Source organism: Zootermopsis nevadensis, unplaced genomic scaffold (assembly GCF_977971745.1).
Source record: "Zootermopsis nevadensis isolate Lab colony 2312 unplaced genomic scaffold, Znev_1.0 Znev_ptg000019l, whole genome shotgun sequence".
Classification (NCBI taxonomy): domain Eukaryota; kingdom Metazoa; phylum Arthropoda; class Insecta; order Blattodea; family Termopsidae; genus Zootermopsis; species Zootermopsis nevadensis.
The window spans coordinates 5,171,031-5,185,317 of record NW_028259151.1 but is presented as its reverse complement, the minus strand read 5'-3'; the positions used below and the strand labels follow the sequence as shown (position 1 = coordinate 5,185,317).

General features: G+C 39.2%; 1 long non-coding RNA gene across 1 annotated transcript in view; it reads left to right on the top strand.

Annotated features, from left to right (window-relative positions):
• Nucleotides 1-5,854: 5,854 nt before the first annotated feature.
• The window catches only part of LOC147873369 (uncharacterized), a 37,615-nt gene continuing 29,182 nt past the window's right edge, over nucleotides 5,855-14,287 (top strand). The window contains exon 1 of the long non-coding RNA XR_015535864.1: nucleotides 5,855-6,750. This is a non-coding gene — a long non-coding RNA (uncharacterized LOC147873369). The remainder of the gene's footprint in view (nucleotides 6,751-14,287) is intronic.

Below are 14,287 nucleotides of genomic sequence, written 5' to 3'. Positions count from 1 at the left end.
ATTACCCAACGATACGTCTAAATTTACATAATTCAACCAATTGAATATTTATAGTGAAATAACAGAGAGTGAGATTTGGAAATCAAGATCGCGGCAAACTCGCACGTAATACCTTGTGCATAGAATTCATCACAACTAAATACACATTCTTAAAATATACGTAACTTAATGTTGTTAGATCCCGTCAGCAATTGAATGCCCAATCTGAATTCTAAATTGGGAATTTGTCAGAAATTATTTACCACAGTTGGCACGCGAGGAACACAACGTACGTAAAACAATATTACAATCGAGAACAGCGAGATGGCGTGCATATTCAACTTCATACATCGAACAATGTTCAACGTAGACACCCAAGGACATGCTCAATCCAAACTCTGACGCAACCTACCGGATGGAGCACTGAACTATAACTTACGACGCACGAATGCAGAGAGCTCTATATCCACGCGCGCGTCACATCTTGAATGCCAGCCTATCAATGTGGAGGGGCTGCACGTCATAGTCTGTCAGTATTGATTTTCTCAGAGAGCTAAGCGGTGTTCTGTCCGTGAGTGAAAGGCTGTTACTGAAATTCGTTTCGAATTATTGTATTCCGGAGGATCGTATAGAGACAATTGAGGAGATCAAGGAACACAGACCTTTGGAAAGGCTAATATCATGCGTTAAGTCGGAAATTTCAGTGTGCAGCAAACAGTGAAATTGAATGAAGTAGGTCATGTTTTCAGTGACGTAAGCAAGATGGAGTCGTGTGTTTTCATTTGTAACTCATCAATCAAGACTTCCTTGAAACACGGCAGCTATGAGCGTGCAAAACTAAAAATTATGCATATATCTACATTTTACATGACGAAGAATGTGATGGTTGTAATTTCTGAATTAAGTGTTAAATAAAGCATATATATAAGTGATTATTTGTGTGTCGACAACAAGCCTGCGTACCAACCAACATGCCTGCGTGAAATGTGACAGGGCCGTTCACGACGACAACAGGTAACCGGTGCAATATTCTGATGTCCCTACATCAACTATAATTACATGTGATATTCTCACTATATTAATTTCGAAATTCCAAGAATTCTGATAAAAGTTTATTTTCAATTTTACGTAAAATATAATGACGATCACACTTTAACCACTGCGGGACCACTTGCGTTACGCCACTGCGCAGCTCTATCTGCGCATGTACCCACTAACCTAACCTAACCTAATCCAACCCAACCAGGACGGGGTATGCTGAGTCAGCAGAAATCGGAATCATGCGCACCAATTTGACGAATATTGAAAAGATGCTCAGAAATTGCTGAAATTTTGAATGGACGTCATGCCACGTGTAGGTTAATAAAATTCATATTGCATCATATCATAAATATTTCAGTAAAGCCACACGGAGGCACCAAAGTCGCGAGGTGGAGCACCGTGAAATCGGCCACGACCACTTCAAATATGCTTTATTTATGTGTACACATATTTGCCCATATTTTATGAAAGTGTCTACATGTTTGAATTACCCAACGATACGTCTAAATTTACATAATTCAACCAATTGAATTTTTATGGTGAAATAACAGAGAGTGAGATTTGGAAATCAAGATCGCGGCAAACTCGCACGTAATACCTTGCGCATAGAATTCATCACAATTAAATACACATTCTTAAAATATACCTAACTGAATGTTGTTAGATCCCGTCAGCAATTGAATGCCCAATCTGGATTCTAAATAGAAAATTTGTCAGAAATTATTTACCACATTTGGCACGCGAGGAACACGACGTACGTAAAACAATATTACAATCGAGAACAGCGAGATGGCGTGCATATTCAACTTCATACATCGAACAATGTTCAACGTAGACACCCAAGGACATGCTCAATCCAAACTCTGACGCAACCTACCGGATGGAACACTGAACTATAACTTACTACGCTCGATTGCAGAGAGCTCTATTACCCGCGCGCATCACGTCTTGAGTGCCAGCATATCAAGGTGGAGGGGGCTGCACGTCATAGTCTGTCGGTATTGACTTTCTCAGAGAGCTAAGCGATGTTCTGCCCGTGAGTGAAAGGCTGGTACTGAAATTCGTTTCGAATTATAGTATTCCGGATGATCGTATTAGAGACACTTGGGGAGATCAAGGAACACAGATCTTTGGAAAGGCTAATATCATGCGTTACGTCGGAAATTTCAGTGTGCAGCAAACAATGAAATTGAGTGAAGTAGGTCATGTTTTCAGTGACGTAAGCAAGATGAAGTCGTGTGTATTCATTTGTAACTCATCAATCAAGACTTCCTTGAAACACGGCAGCTATGAGCGTGCAAAACTAAAAATTATGCATATATCTACATTTTCCATGACGAAGAATGTGATGGTTGTAATTTCTGAATTAAGTGTTAAATAAAGCATATATATGAGTGATTATTTGTGTGTCGACAACAGAAGCCTGCGTACCAACCAACATGCCTGCGTGAAATGTGATAGGGCCGTTCACAACAACAGGTAACCGGTGCAAAATTCTGATGTCCCTACATCAACTACAATTACATGTGATATTCTCACTATATTAATTTCGAAATTCCAAGAATTCTGATAAAAGTTTATTTTCAATTTTACGTAAAATATAATGACGATCACACTTTAACCACTGCGGGACCACTTGCGTTATGCCACTGCGCAGCTCTATCTGCGCATGTACCCACTAACCTAACCTAACCTAACCCAACCCAACCAGGACGGGGTATGCTGAGTCAGCAGAAATCGGAATCATGCGCACCAATTTCACGAATATTGAAAAGATGCTCAGAAATTGCTGAAATTTTGAATGGACGTCATGCCACGTGTAGGTTAATAAAATTCATATTGCATTATATCATAAATATTTCAGTAAAGCCACACGGAGGCACCAAAGTCGGGAGGTGGAGCACCGTGAAATCGGCCACGACCACTTCAAATGTGCTTTATTTATGTGTACACATTTACCCATATTTCCTGAAAGTGTCTACATGTTTGAATTACCCAACGATACGTCTAAATTTACAAAATTCAACCAAATGAATATTTATGGTGAAATAACAGAGAGTGAGATTTTGAAATCAAGATCGCTGCAAACTCGCACGTAATATCTTGCCCATAGAATTCATCACAACTAAATACACATTCTTTAAATATACGTAACTGAATGTTGTTAGATCCCGTCAACAATTGAATGCCCAATCTGGATTCTAAATTGGAAATTTGTCAGAAATTATTTACCACAATTGGCACGCGAGGAACACGACGTACGTATAACAATATTACAATCGAAAACAGCGAGATGGCGTGCATATTCAACTTCATATATCGAACAATGTTCTACGTAGACACCCAAGGACATGCTGAATGCAAACTCTGACGCAACCTACCGGATAGAGCACTGAACTATTGCTTCCGACGCTCGATTGCAGAGAGCTTTATATCCCCGCGCGCATCACGTATTGAATGCCTGCATATCAATGTGGAGGGGATGCACTTCATAGTCTGTCAGTATTGATTTTCTCAGAGAGCTAAGCGGTGTTCTGTCCGTGAATGAAAGGCTGATACTGAAATTCGTTTCGAATTATAGTATTCCGGAAGATCCTATTAATGAATAATGAATTATTGAAGATATAGATAGAAGCATTTTAGCCTAGTTTAAATTGCTATTCCAATATTTGCCTGAATGGTCGGAAGAAACCATGTGAACCTCAGGACAGCACTTCTCCAAGGTGAGATTTGAGCCCGTGATCTCCCAGATACAGCAATGCCTTCTCTTTTGTATTGACTACTCAGGAAATGCTAGTTGGTAGCACTGGTGCAACAGCATGGGATGTTTTGTATTTGAAATACGAGAATCAACCCCGCTTGTATTATGACTAGAATATTGAATATGTTTTGAACAGTTTTTTATAGAGATTTTGGTTTAAATGAAGGATTATGGGATAAAAGGTTTCAGAGTTTGTCAAGTTTTGTATATAACAAGCTAAAATATTCATGCATGGCGTACCAATGTGGATGAAATGGGATCTCCATTATGCATATATATATTACCGAAGTCAGTCTAATGTTTCTCGAGCTGAGATGACGCAGAAAAACAATAATACAAAACACAAAATTTGGTTTGGGGCAGAAATCTCATATCTGTCCACTTGCTATCGAAACCTTCGCATTAGCTAAGACTAAAATGTCTCTAATTTGCCAATATCATTTTAATTAAAATACATATTATATTGTCGATTTGTGGACAAAGAGACAGGGAAACACGGAGAAGCCATCAGGATAATTTTTGAAACTTTTCATTCTGAACGAGCCTAGAAATGTGTTCTTTCAATCGAAAGTTTTACAGCTTCAGTATTCATCTGGACATCTCGTGGCTAGAGAATGTGTTATACGAACACCTCCCACATTCATGCATACATATGGCCGTAAAAGACATGCAGCGAGCGATATTTGATACGCGTACCATGCGAGGGCTGGATATTTGTGTTCAGTGCCCTTCTGACCGCGCGCGCCAGACTGGGATGTCGGTAATCAAAAGAGACGCAAGCTTTGACAACGTAACACGGGCTTATGAAAATGTAAACTGTGCTTCTGTTTCTGGATAGTGCTTCGTATAAATAATGATGGTGATGATGGAGGCAGCAAGGACCTCTGAAACGTCGTTGAACTTCTACCAGACTACAAAGCGCAACAACCCAGAAGACAGTCATCTGCGAATGACGACTTTACTGGTGTGAAGTTTTGGAAATTTTATTTTAGTATGTAGCACGGTGGTCTAGCGGTTAGAACGCTGGCCATGTAATCCTGGGGTCTCGGATTCGATTCCCGGCGGTGCCCGAATTTATAACTTGTGTTGGGCAAGGCCGTGGTCTAGGCAACACGGTGTTTTCCTCAGGTGGCTTCCCCGGTTTCTCCATGGCATCCCAACAATTACTCCATTCACACACAGAAGAAGGCAATGGCAAACCACTTCTGGATCATCTGCCAAGAACGTATATGAACAGGTCTCAGTCCGAGAAAAGGATGGAAGGATCCTGTTCATATGGACCTGTCGTCAGACAGAACACTAAAAAATGTGGCACGAAGGAAGTCGCACAAATGAAGGTTTTGAAGAACTTCCTGTTCACGTTCTTATAATCAGTAAATGTCACTGAAGGAGACCCACTAGGATCGAAACATGCATGGCCCTTTCTAAGAAGCTGCATAAATAATTGCATTAACCGTATTTTCACACGCACGCACGTATAAAGGCCTGTGAAGTTTTAGGTTACAACTTGTCCTTTACGTTGGATTGCCTTGTCATTAAGTACTTTGTTATTGGCTGTTAAAACTCTGTAGCTCCAGCTTCCGACCTTGGGATCGTTATTCATTCGTCGATTTAATGAGCCAGTCGTGTGTTTTAAATAACATTTTTTTTGAACACCCTGTAAAGAAAGTGGAGTAGGATCATATAACTGTGGTGGGGACCATTCTCAAACAAGATCGATTAAAATAAGTTAGTAGGTCATACACACGTAAAAGATTAGCGAAATAGTGAACATCGGTAGGATGAGGGATGGATGAAATTAAAATGTGTTATGATGAAATGAAAAGCGTATCTCGATCGGATAAATGCCCTAAAGACAGGTGTGATATTGTAATATTTGAGCTTTTGACAGCGGCGAGTATGAAGATATCTGTATTCTGGGTTGTTGCGCTGTGTAGTCTGGTCGACGTTTACCAACGATTCAGAGGTCATACTGCCTCCATAATCAGAGCGATGAGTATGAAGATTTCTGTCTTCTGGGTTGTTGCGCCGTGTAGTATGGTAGATGTTTACCAACGAATCATCGCCCTGATGACGGAGGCAGTATGGCCTCTGAAATGTTGGTTAACATTTACCAGACTACACAGCGCAACAACCCAGAAGACAGAAATCTTCAGGTTAGATATTTTTTCTACACGGCGACGTTTTGAAACTTCTTAAATCGGAGACCTATTCATCTTCAGACCATTCCCGTAACTGTGCGCGGTGTCAGTGTTTACGATGCGCGTTCCCCTCAATTGCTCGCTGGTTCTGTGCAGTGTCACAGTCGCTCGTAGCATGTTGTGGCCGTAGGATATAAGCCTGTGGGTTCGCCGTTATTGAAGTTGACGATAGGGGCTCTGGAGTCGACACGTGGCGTGTGATTGTGACTTCCATAAGCAGTGAGAGATTTTCGCGGGTCCATTGTCAACATTAAAGGAGAGTTGTGAAGTTGGTTTACGAAACATTTTACTTTGAATATTAAATTTGCGGTGCGATCCTAATTATAAATCATATTTAATGACATGATACGCAAGATGAAAGGTTTTAACACGTTATGTCCTTATTTTGGATGAAAATTTCAAGGTCATTACTACAGTAAAGAAATTTGTTAAGAATAATAGATTGTTGTCAGTTTAGTTGATACAAACGATGTGTATAGATTCTTTAATGCTATTGCCACAAATTAAGATTTACAAGCCAAGTGAAGTGCATTTTATTCTCGTGAAATAGTCTACATTTCTTAAAAAGACATATTGGCTGTGAAGACTCATCTGTTTCTTACGTATGCCTTTTGCTGAATGCTGTTCCGGTGCCCAGTTTGACTGTTTGCTTGTGTCGTTCATAATTTGCTGTTGTGAGAACTTGGTTGGTCTGCAGTCTTTGTTCTTATGCGTGCGGTCTCCATGTGCTAAGAAGACCAGTATCTTCGAGGTCATCGCATGGGAGGGGTGAGTAGGAGATTGATAAACTGTTTTTTAATAAAACTGAGTGCGTCGTTTGACTACAGTTTAAATGAAGAGGCACGAATGTTGAATCTTGCACTTGAGTCATTTTGGCATGAACATATTCAACGTTGCAACATTAGTCTTATTTCTCAGTAGACGCAACGGAAACATAACGTAAGTTGAAAAAAACTAAACAAACCTGACACAAAAGTGGACATATACCGATATTAAATGATGCAGCAAAGTATCCATTTAAAATTATTCTTTGTCAGGACTTTTTCCATCGTCTGTTCTTTAAAATCACGACGTTTCGGAGGCTGGTTCTGTCTCCGTCTTCAGGTGAGAGGTACCTACTCAACTAATAAGGGACCCAACAGAGTAGGTACCTCTCACCTGAAGACGGAGACAGAACCAGCCTCCGAAACGTCGTGATTTTAAAGAACAGACGATGGAAAAAGTCCTGACAATGAATAATTTTAAGTGTAAACTACCGTCGTCAAAACCCTTTAGAATTGAAAGTATCAATTGTCGAACAATTTTGGAATTGGCCACAGTCAGAATGTATTTTCAAAGTGTTGTGTGTTCGTAAACTGCACTTACAGTTAGTGTCAGAGAACGAAGTGACGGTGGATGAAATTACAAAATGAATTTCATGGGGAAACGTTTTACAACGCGATGACATTACACTTGACTCTCTTTGGCGTAAGCCACGTGATGTTATCAAGCAACAAGTTTTTTTTATTTAATGCTCCTACACACCCGAACACACTGGCGGAAAACATTTTGAAACCAAATATCGTTCTCCAAGCTAATATTCGGTGTTTCTTTTTTTCCGGTTTCAAGTGGAAAGCAAAATACAGTCGATAAACTGTTTGCAAACATTGTTTGTCGACTGTTTGTAGGCGTGTAGCAGCCATTACGCGCACAAGACCCCGTAAAAACAAAACGCAAATGAGCTCAAAATGAGACAAATTGAATGATACTAGCGTATTTAACTATTCCAAATACTTTGTAAAATTGTTTGAGGCCGACATTAAATTGCTAATTGACGCAAAATCATTCACTTCCACTTATTTACGATCGTTCGTAGCATATGCATTTACGTATGATTGATTCTGTAAGCGAATCGCTACGTATGTATCTGCCGGGGCCGTTGTGCCGAATTTGAGGTATATTTCATTAGTAAAAAAATATACTTCTGTATGTATATGTGTTCCAACATGTATATAATCACGTATACACACGATTTACTTAGTGTGAACTGCACTTGTCCGCGTAGTTAAGTTAATTTTATGTTTCTTACATATTGGACGTGGCCGATTTCACTTAAGCCCACCTCCCGAATATGTCGCATTCTCGTGTTACTTTATTACAATTGTTATGATATAATAGAATATGTATTTAATTAACCTACATGTGGCATGATGTCCATACAAAATTTCGTTAACTTCCGACCATCCTTTCTTTAAACCTCTGGTTCATTACTAGCAATGCTTAGTGGCCGCGGAATTAGGGGCGCACGTCAAACTTGTGGTAAGATATTGATGTCCTATGTCAAATGTCAACAAAATAAATCGAAAATATTGCCTCATATTTACTGGAGGACACGACGTACAAACACATAGACCCATTCTACCGGAAAAAAACGGAACCAAAGATAAGGCGTGTCATCTGTGATGACTTCAATGGAAAGAAATCAATACTTTCGAATGACATCGAGGACCAATCAGAAGTCAGTCAGCACTGATTCTGTCTAAGAACAGTCAGCTGATCCAGATTGAATAGTCGCCAATAAACTACGGTTGGAATTATTTGATTTCGGTCTGTCGGTATCAACGTAACTTTGTGCTCTAGAAATAGAGTTCTTCGGTACCATTAACAAGACTAATTACCACCGTTCAATCAGATATTAACGGGTGCTACCTACAGTGAATCTCAGTGTAAGGATGTCTTCTCGGTGACGTGTGAGAATAGAAACAAGTGAAACACCAGTCCAACATAACATGCAAGATTATGTGCAGTTCGTCACATTGAGACATACGACATCTGTGAAAGGACATTTGCATGTAATGTGTGCCCAGTAAAGACATTTGTACGAGTTAGTAACACGTAAATCATATACAGATGTCGCGAATCTGCAGAAGTTGAACCTATGTAATTTGAAAACATTTATTCTTTATAACGATTAATGGGGTCACTGTAGTAATTACATGTAGTGTAATATAAAATTAAATAAATATTTTAATAAATTCTTCTTCGTGTGGCAACGTAATATATTTCCACAATGAGATATTCAGTAACATCATATTTAAGTGATAAGTGATATGTGTACATGCAATTACTGAAAGTATGTGTCCAATATAATATCCTTGTTAAAAGTTTAAATTAGGTATGAAAGTGAAGCCCAGAATATAATATTCTTTTTAAAGTGACGGAATCGAATTTTTGAGTGTTTAATAATGTACAATTAAACATAACGAGCTCAAGGTGCCCTCACTTGCGCACGTCATACGACTGCACTGCACAACAACGTCTGCGTTGCCCCACTAACCTAACATAACCTAACCCAAACCAACCTAAACGGGGTAATCTGGATGAGTGCAAAATGGCTTCCTGCGCACGAATTTAGGAAAAAGCGAATGAATGCTCAGATATTATTGAAATTTTGTATGGTCGTCATGCCACAGTTAGGTTAATGATATTCATACTATATTATGTCTTACCGCTTTTTATAAATTCGCAGGAAGGCATCAAAGTCGTGAGGTGGAGGATGCGCAAAGTGGCCACGACCACTTACCAATTACGATAAAATGCGCTCACACAATCCCCATATAACAAAATTAGTGCTTATATGCGTGTAATACATCATAACACGACTAAAATTACATAATGTTTCCACAAGAATTGTTTCTTGCAAGATTGATGCATTGTAGATGTTGACGCAAATAAGTAGCGCATTCATGCGTAACGATGACCCAGTCTAACTCACTATAAATGAGTATCATGTAACGAAAGAATCGGAATAAACTTACGTGAATGATAGTACGTCATTTATTAATATAAATCGCTTCACAAAAAGAACTGAATATAAATCTCTGGTACATTAATTGCAATGCTTGGTGGGCGCGGAATTCGGGGCGCACGTCAAACTTGAGGTAACATATTGGTGTCAAATGTCAACAAAATATATCGAAAATATTGCCTCACATTTACTCGAGGACACGACGTACAAACACAAAGACGCAGTCTACCGGAAAAATACGGAACCAAAGAAAAGACGTGCCTTCTGTGATGACCTCAATGGAAAGAAATCGATACCTTCGAATGACATCGTGGACCAATCAGAAGTCAGTCAGTACTGATTCTGTCTTGGAACAGTCGACTGGTCCCGATTGAATAGTCGCCATTAACTACAGTTGGAAATATTTGATTTCGGTCTGTCGGTATCAACGTAACTTTGTGCTCTAGAAATAGAGTTCTTAGGACCATTAACAAGATTAATTACCACCGTTCAATCAGATATTAACGTGTGCTACCTACAGTGAAACACAGTGTACGGATGTTTTCTCAGTGACGTGTGAGAATAGAAGAAAGTGAAACACCAATCCAACATAACGTTCAAGAATATGTGCGGTTCGTCACATTGAGACATACGACTTAAGTGAAAGGACATTTCAATGTCACGTGTGCCCAATAAAGACGTTTGTACGAGTTAGTAACATGTAAATCATACACAGATATCGCTAATTTTCAGAAGTTGAACCTATGTAATTTGAAAGCATTTATTCTTTATAACGATGAATGGGGTCACTGTAGTAATTACATGTATTGCAATATAAAATTAAATAAATATTTTAATAAATTCTTCATCGTTTGGCAACATAATATATTTCCACAATGAAATATTCAATAACATCATATTTAACTTATACCAAACAAACTTAAATGAATTCAAAATACCCGACCCGCATAGGATAAAACCCATCACTGCGTAAGGATTTCCAAATAACCTTCCAGGACTTCCCCAGGATTTCTCCTGGAATTCTCCAGGATTTCTCCAGTAACACTCCATGACAAACAAATTCTGAATTACGTGTCCAGGACTTCTCCAACACTACTCTAGAACTTTTCCAGGATTTGTCCAGAAATTTACCTGGAATTCTTCAGCATTCACCAGCACTTCTCCAGGACATTCCCACGAAAACTCAATGAACACATTTCAAATTCTGCAGGACAACACAACCCATCGTAAAACAACATTATATAACCTACCCTCAACTAAACCGAACCTAACCTAACATAACCTAACCTAACCTAACCTAACCTAACTCAACCTAACACAAAACGCAACCTATCCAAAGAAACTTATACCAATCAAACTTAAATGAATTCAAAATGGCCGACCCTCATATCATCAAACCCACCACCGCTTAAGGATATCCAAATAACCTTCGAGGACTTCTCCAGGATTTATCCTGGAATTCTCCAGGATTTCTCCAATACTCCATGACAAAACATTTCCGAATTTCGTCTCAAGGACTTCTCCAACACTACTCTACGACTTTTCCAGGATTTCTCCAGAACGTTTCCTGGAATTCTTTAGGATTCTCCAGCACTTCTCCAGGACATTCTCACGACCACCCGTTGAACACGATTCAAGTTATCCAGGACAACACAATCCATCGTAAAACAACATTATATAACCTACCCTTAGCTTACCCTTAACTAAACCGAACCTAACCAAACCTAACCCAACCTAACCTAACCTAACCTAACCCAACTTAACACAAAACGCAACTTATCCAAAGTAACTTATACCAAACAAACGTAAATGATTTCAAAATAGCCGACCCGCATAGCATCAAACCCACCACCGCTTAAGGATATCCAAATAACCTACCAGGACATCTCCTAGAATTCTCCAGGATTTCTCGAGCAATACTCAATGACAAACAAATTCCGAATTACATCTCCAGGACTTCTTCAGCACTACTCTAGGACTTTTCCAGGATTTCTCCAGAAATTTTCCTCGAATTCTCCAGGAATCTCCAGCACATTCCCACGACCACCCGATGAACACGATTCATATTCTCCAGGACAATACAACCCATCGTAAGACAACATTATATAACCTACCCTTACCTAATCCCAACCTAACCTAACCTAACTCAACCTAATACAAAACGCAACCTATCCAAAGTAACTTATACCAATCAAACTTAAATGAATTCAAAATAGCGTCTCCAGGACTTCTCCAACACTACTCTAGGACTTTTCCAGGATTTATCCAGAAATTTTCCTGGAATTCTCCAGGAATCTCCAGCACTTCTCCAGGACATTCCCACGACCATCCGATGAGCACGATCCAAATTCTCCAGGACAACACAACCCATCGTAAAACAACATTATATAACCTACTCTTAGCTTACCCTTAACTAAACCGCACCTAAAATAACTTAACCCAACCTAACCTAACCTAACCTAACCCAACCCAACCTAACACAAAACGCAACTTATCCAAATTAACTTATACCAAACAAACATAAATGAATTCAAAATAGCCGACCCGCATAGGATCAAACGCACCAATTCTTAAGGATTTCCAAAAAACCTACCAGGGCGTCTCCAGGATTTCTCCTGAAATTCTCCAGGATTTCTCCAGCAATACTCCATGACACGAAATTTCCGAATTACGTCTCCAGGGTTTCTCCAACACTACTCTAGGACTTTTCCAGGATATCTTCAGAAATGTTCCTGGAATTCTCCATGATTCTCCAGCACTTCTCCAGGACATTCCAATGACCAACCGATGAACACGATTCAAATTCTTCAGTAAAACACAACCCATCCTAAAACAACATTATATAACCTACCCTTAGCTTACCCTTAACTAAACCGAACCTAACCTAACCTAACCCAACCTAAAATAACCTAACCTAAATTAACCCAACCTAACACAAAACGAAACTTTTCCAAATTAAATTATACCGAACAAACTTAAATGAATTCAAAATAGCCGACCCGCATATGATCAAACCCACCATTGCTTAAGTATTTCTATATTTACCATGAAGAAGAATGTGATGGTTGTAAATTCTGAATTAAGTGTTAAATAAGAGCACATATATAAGCGATTATTTGTGTGTCGACAACAGAAGCCTGCGTACTAACCAACATGCCTGCGTGAAATGTGACAGGTCCGTTCACGACGACAACAGGTAACCAGTGCAAAATTCTTATGTTCCTACAACAACTACAATTACATGTGACATTCGCACTATATTAATTTCGAAATTCCAAGAATTCTGATAAAAGTCTATATTAATTTACGTAAAATATAATGACGATCACACTTTGACCACTCCGGGACCACTTGCGTTACGCCACTGCGCAGCTCTATCTGAGCATGTACCCACTAACCTAACCTAACCTAACCCAACCAGGACAGGGTATGCTGAGTCAGCAGAAATCGGAGTCATGCGTACTAATTTCACGAATATTGAAAGGATGGTCAGAAATTGCTGAAATTTTGAATGGATGTCATGCCACGTGTAGGTTCATAAAATTCATATTGCATTATATCAAATATTTCAGTAAAGCCACACGGAGGCACGAAAGTCGCAAGGTGGAGCACCGTGAATTCGGCCACGACCACTTCAAATGTGCTTTATTTATGTGTATATATTTCCTGTGGTGTTATTCAATAAAATTCATACTCCATTATATCATAAATATTGTACTGAAATTTTTGAAATATTTAAAAAATTTGAATTTATAATTTTTCAAAATATATTTGATATGTGCGATTCTTTGTTAATTTACAGCATATTTTGATTTTTCGAAAATTATCAAATTTTTCAAAATTCTCTCCACCTGATTCCTTGCAGAACCGTTCTCTGTCGGCCTGTTTCTGATGTTCAGTGTCTCTGACGAACGCGGTACGTGCCTGACACGGTGACTAATGTGCCATCTCTGAATAGCCCAGGTGCTGCAGACACCACGAAAGGCAGAGACCGATACGGTCAGAAAGACGGTCGGCCACATACCGAGTCCTGCAGAGGCCGGTTGTTGTAGATACCGAAGCAGTCAGCAACTGAGTGAGATAGCCGAATCCGACAGTGACAGGATGTACGATTCACTGACACTAGCATGCATCTCTTAGGGAGTGTTTTGAAAAAAAGTTAAAAATTTTCGAAAAATTAAAAAATGATGGAATTTGTCTGAAAAGCGCACACAACCAATTTTTTTAAATATTTGAAAGAATTTTGAAATTGAAATATTTCAAAAATTCTTTGTATTTTGCGCTTTTTGGATAATTTCCAGCATATTTTGATTTTTCTAAAATTTGTAAATTTTTCAAAATTTCTTTCAAAATTCTCCCCACCTGATGTCTTGCAGAACCGGTCTCTATCGGAGTGTTTCTGATGTAATTTGACTGTGACGACCGCGATCTGTGCCTGACACGATCTCTGACATGACGTCTCTGAAAAGCCCATGTGCTGCAAACACCACGTTAGGCAGAGACCGAGACGGTAAAGAC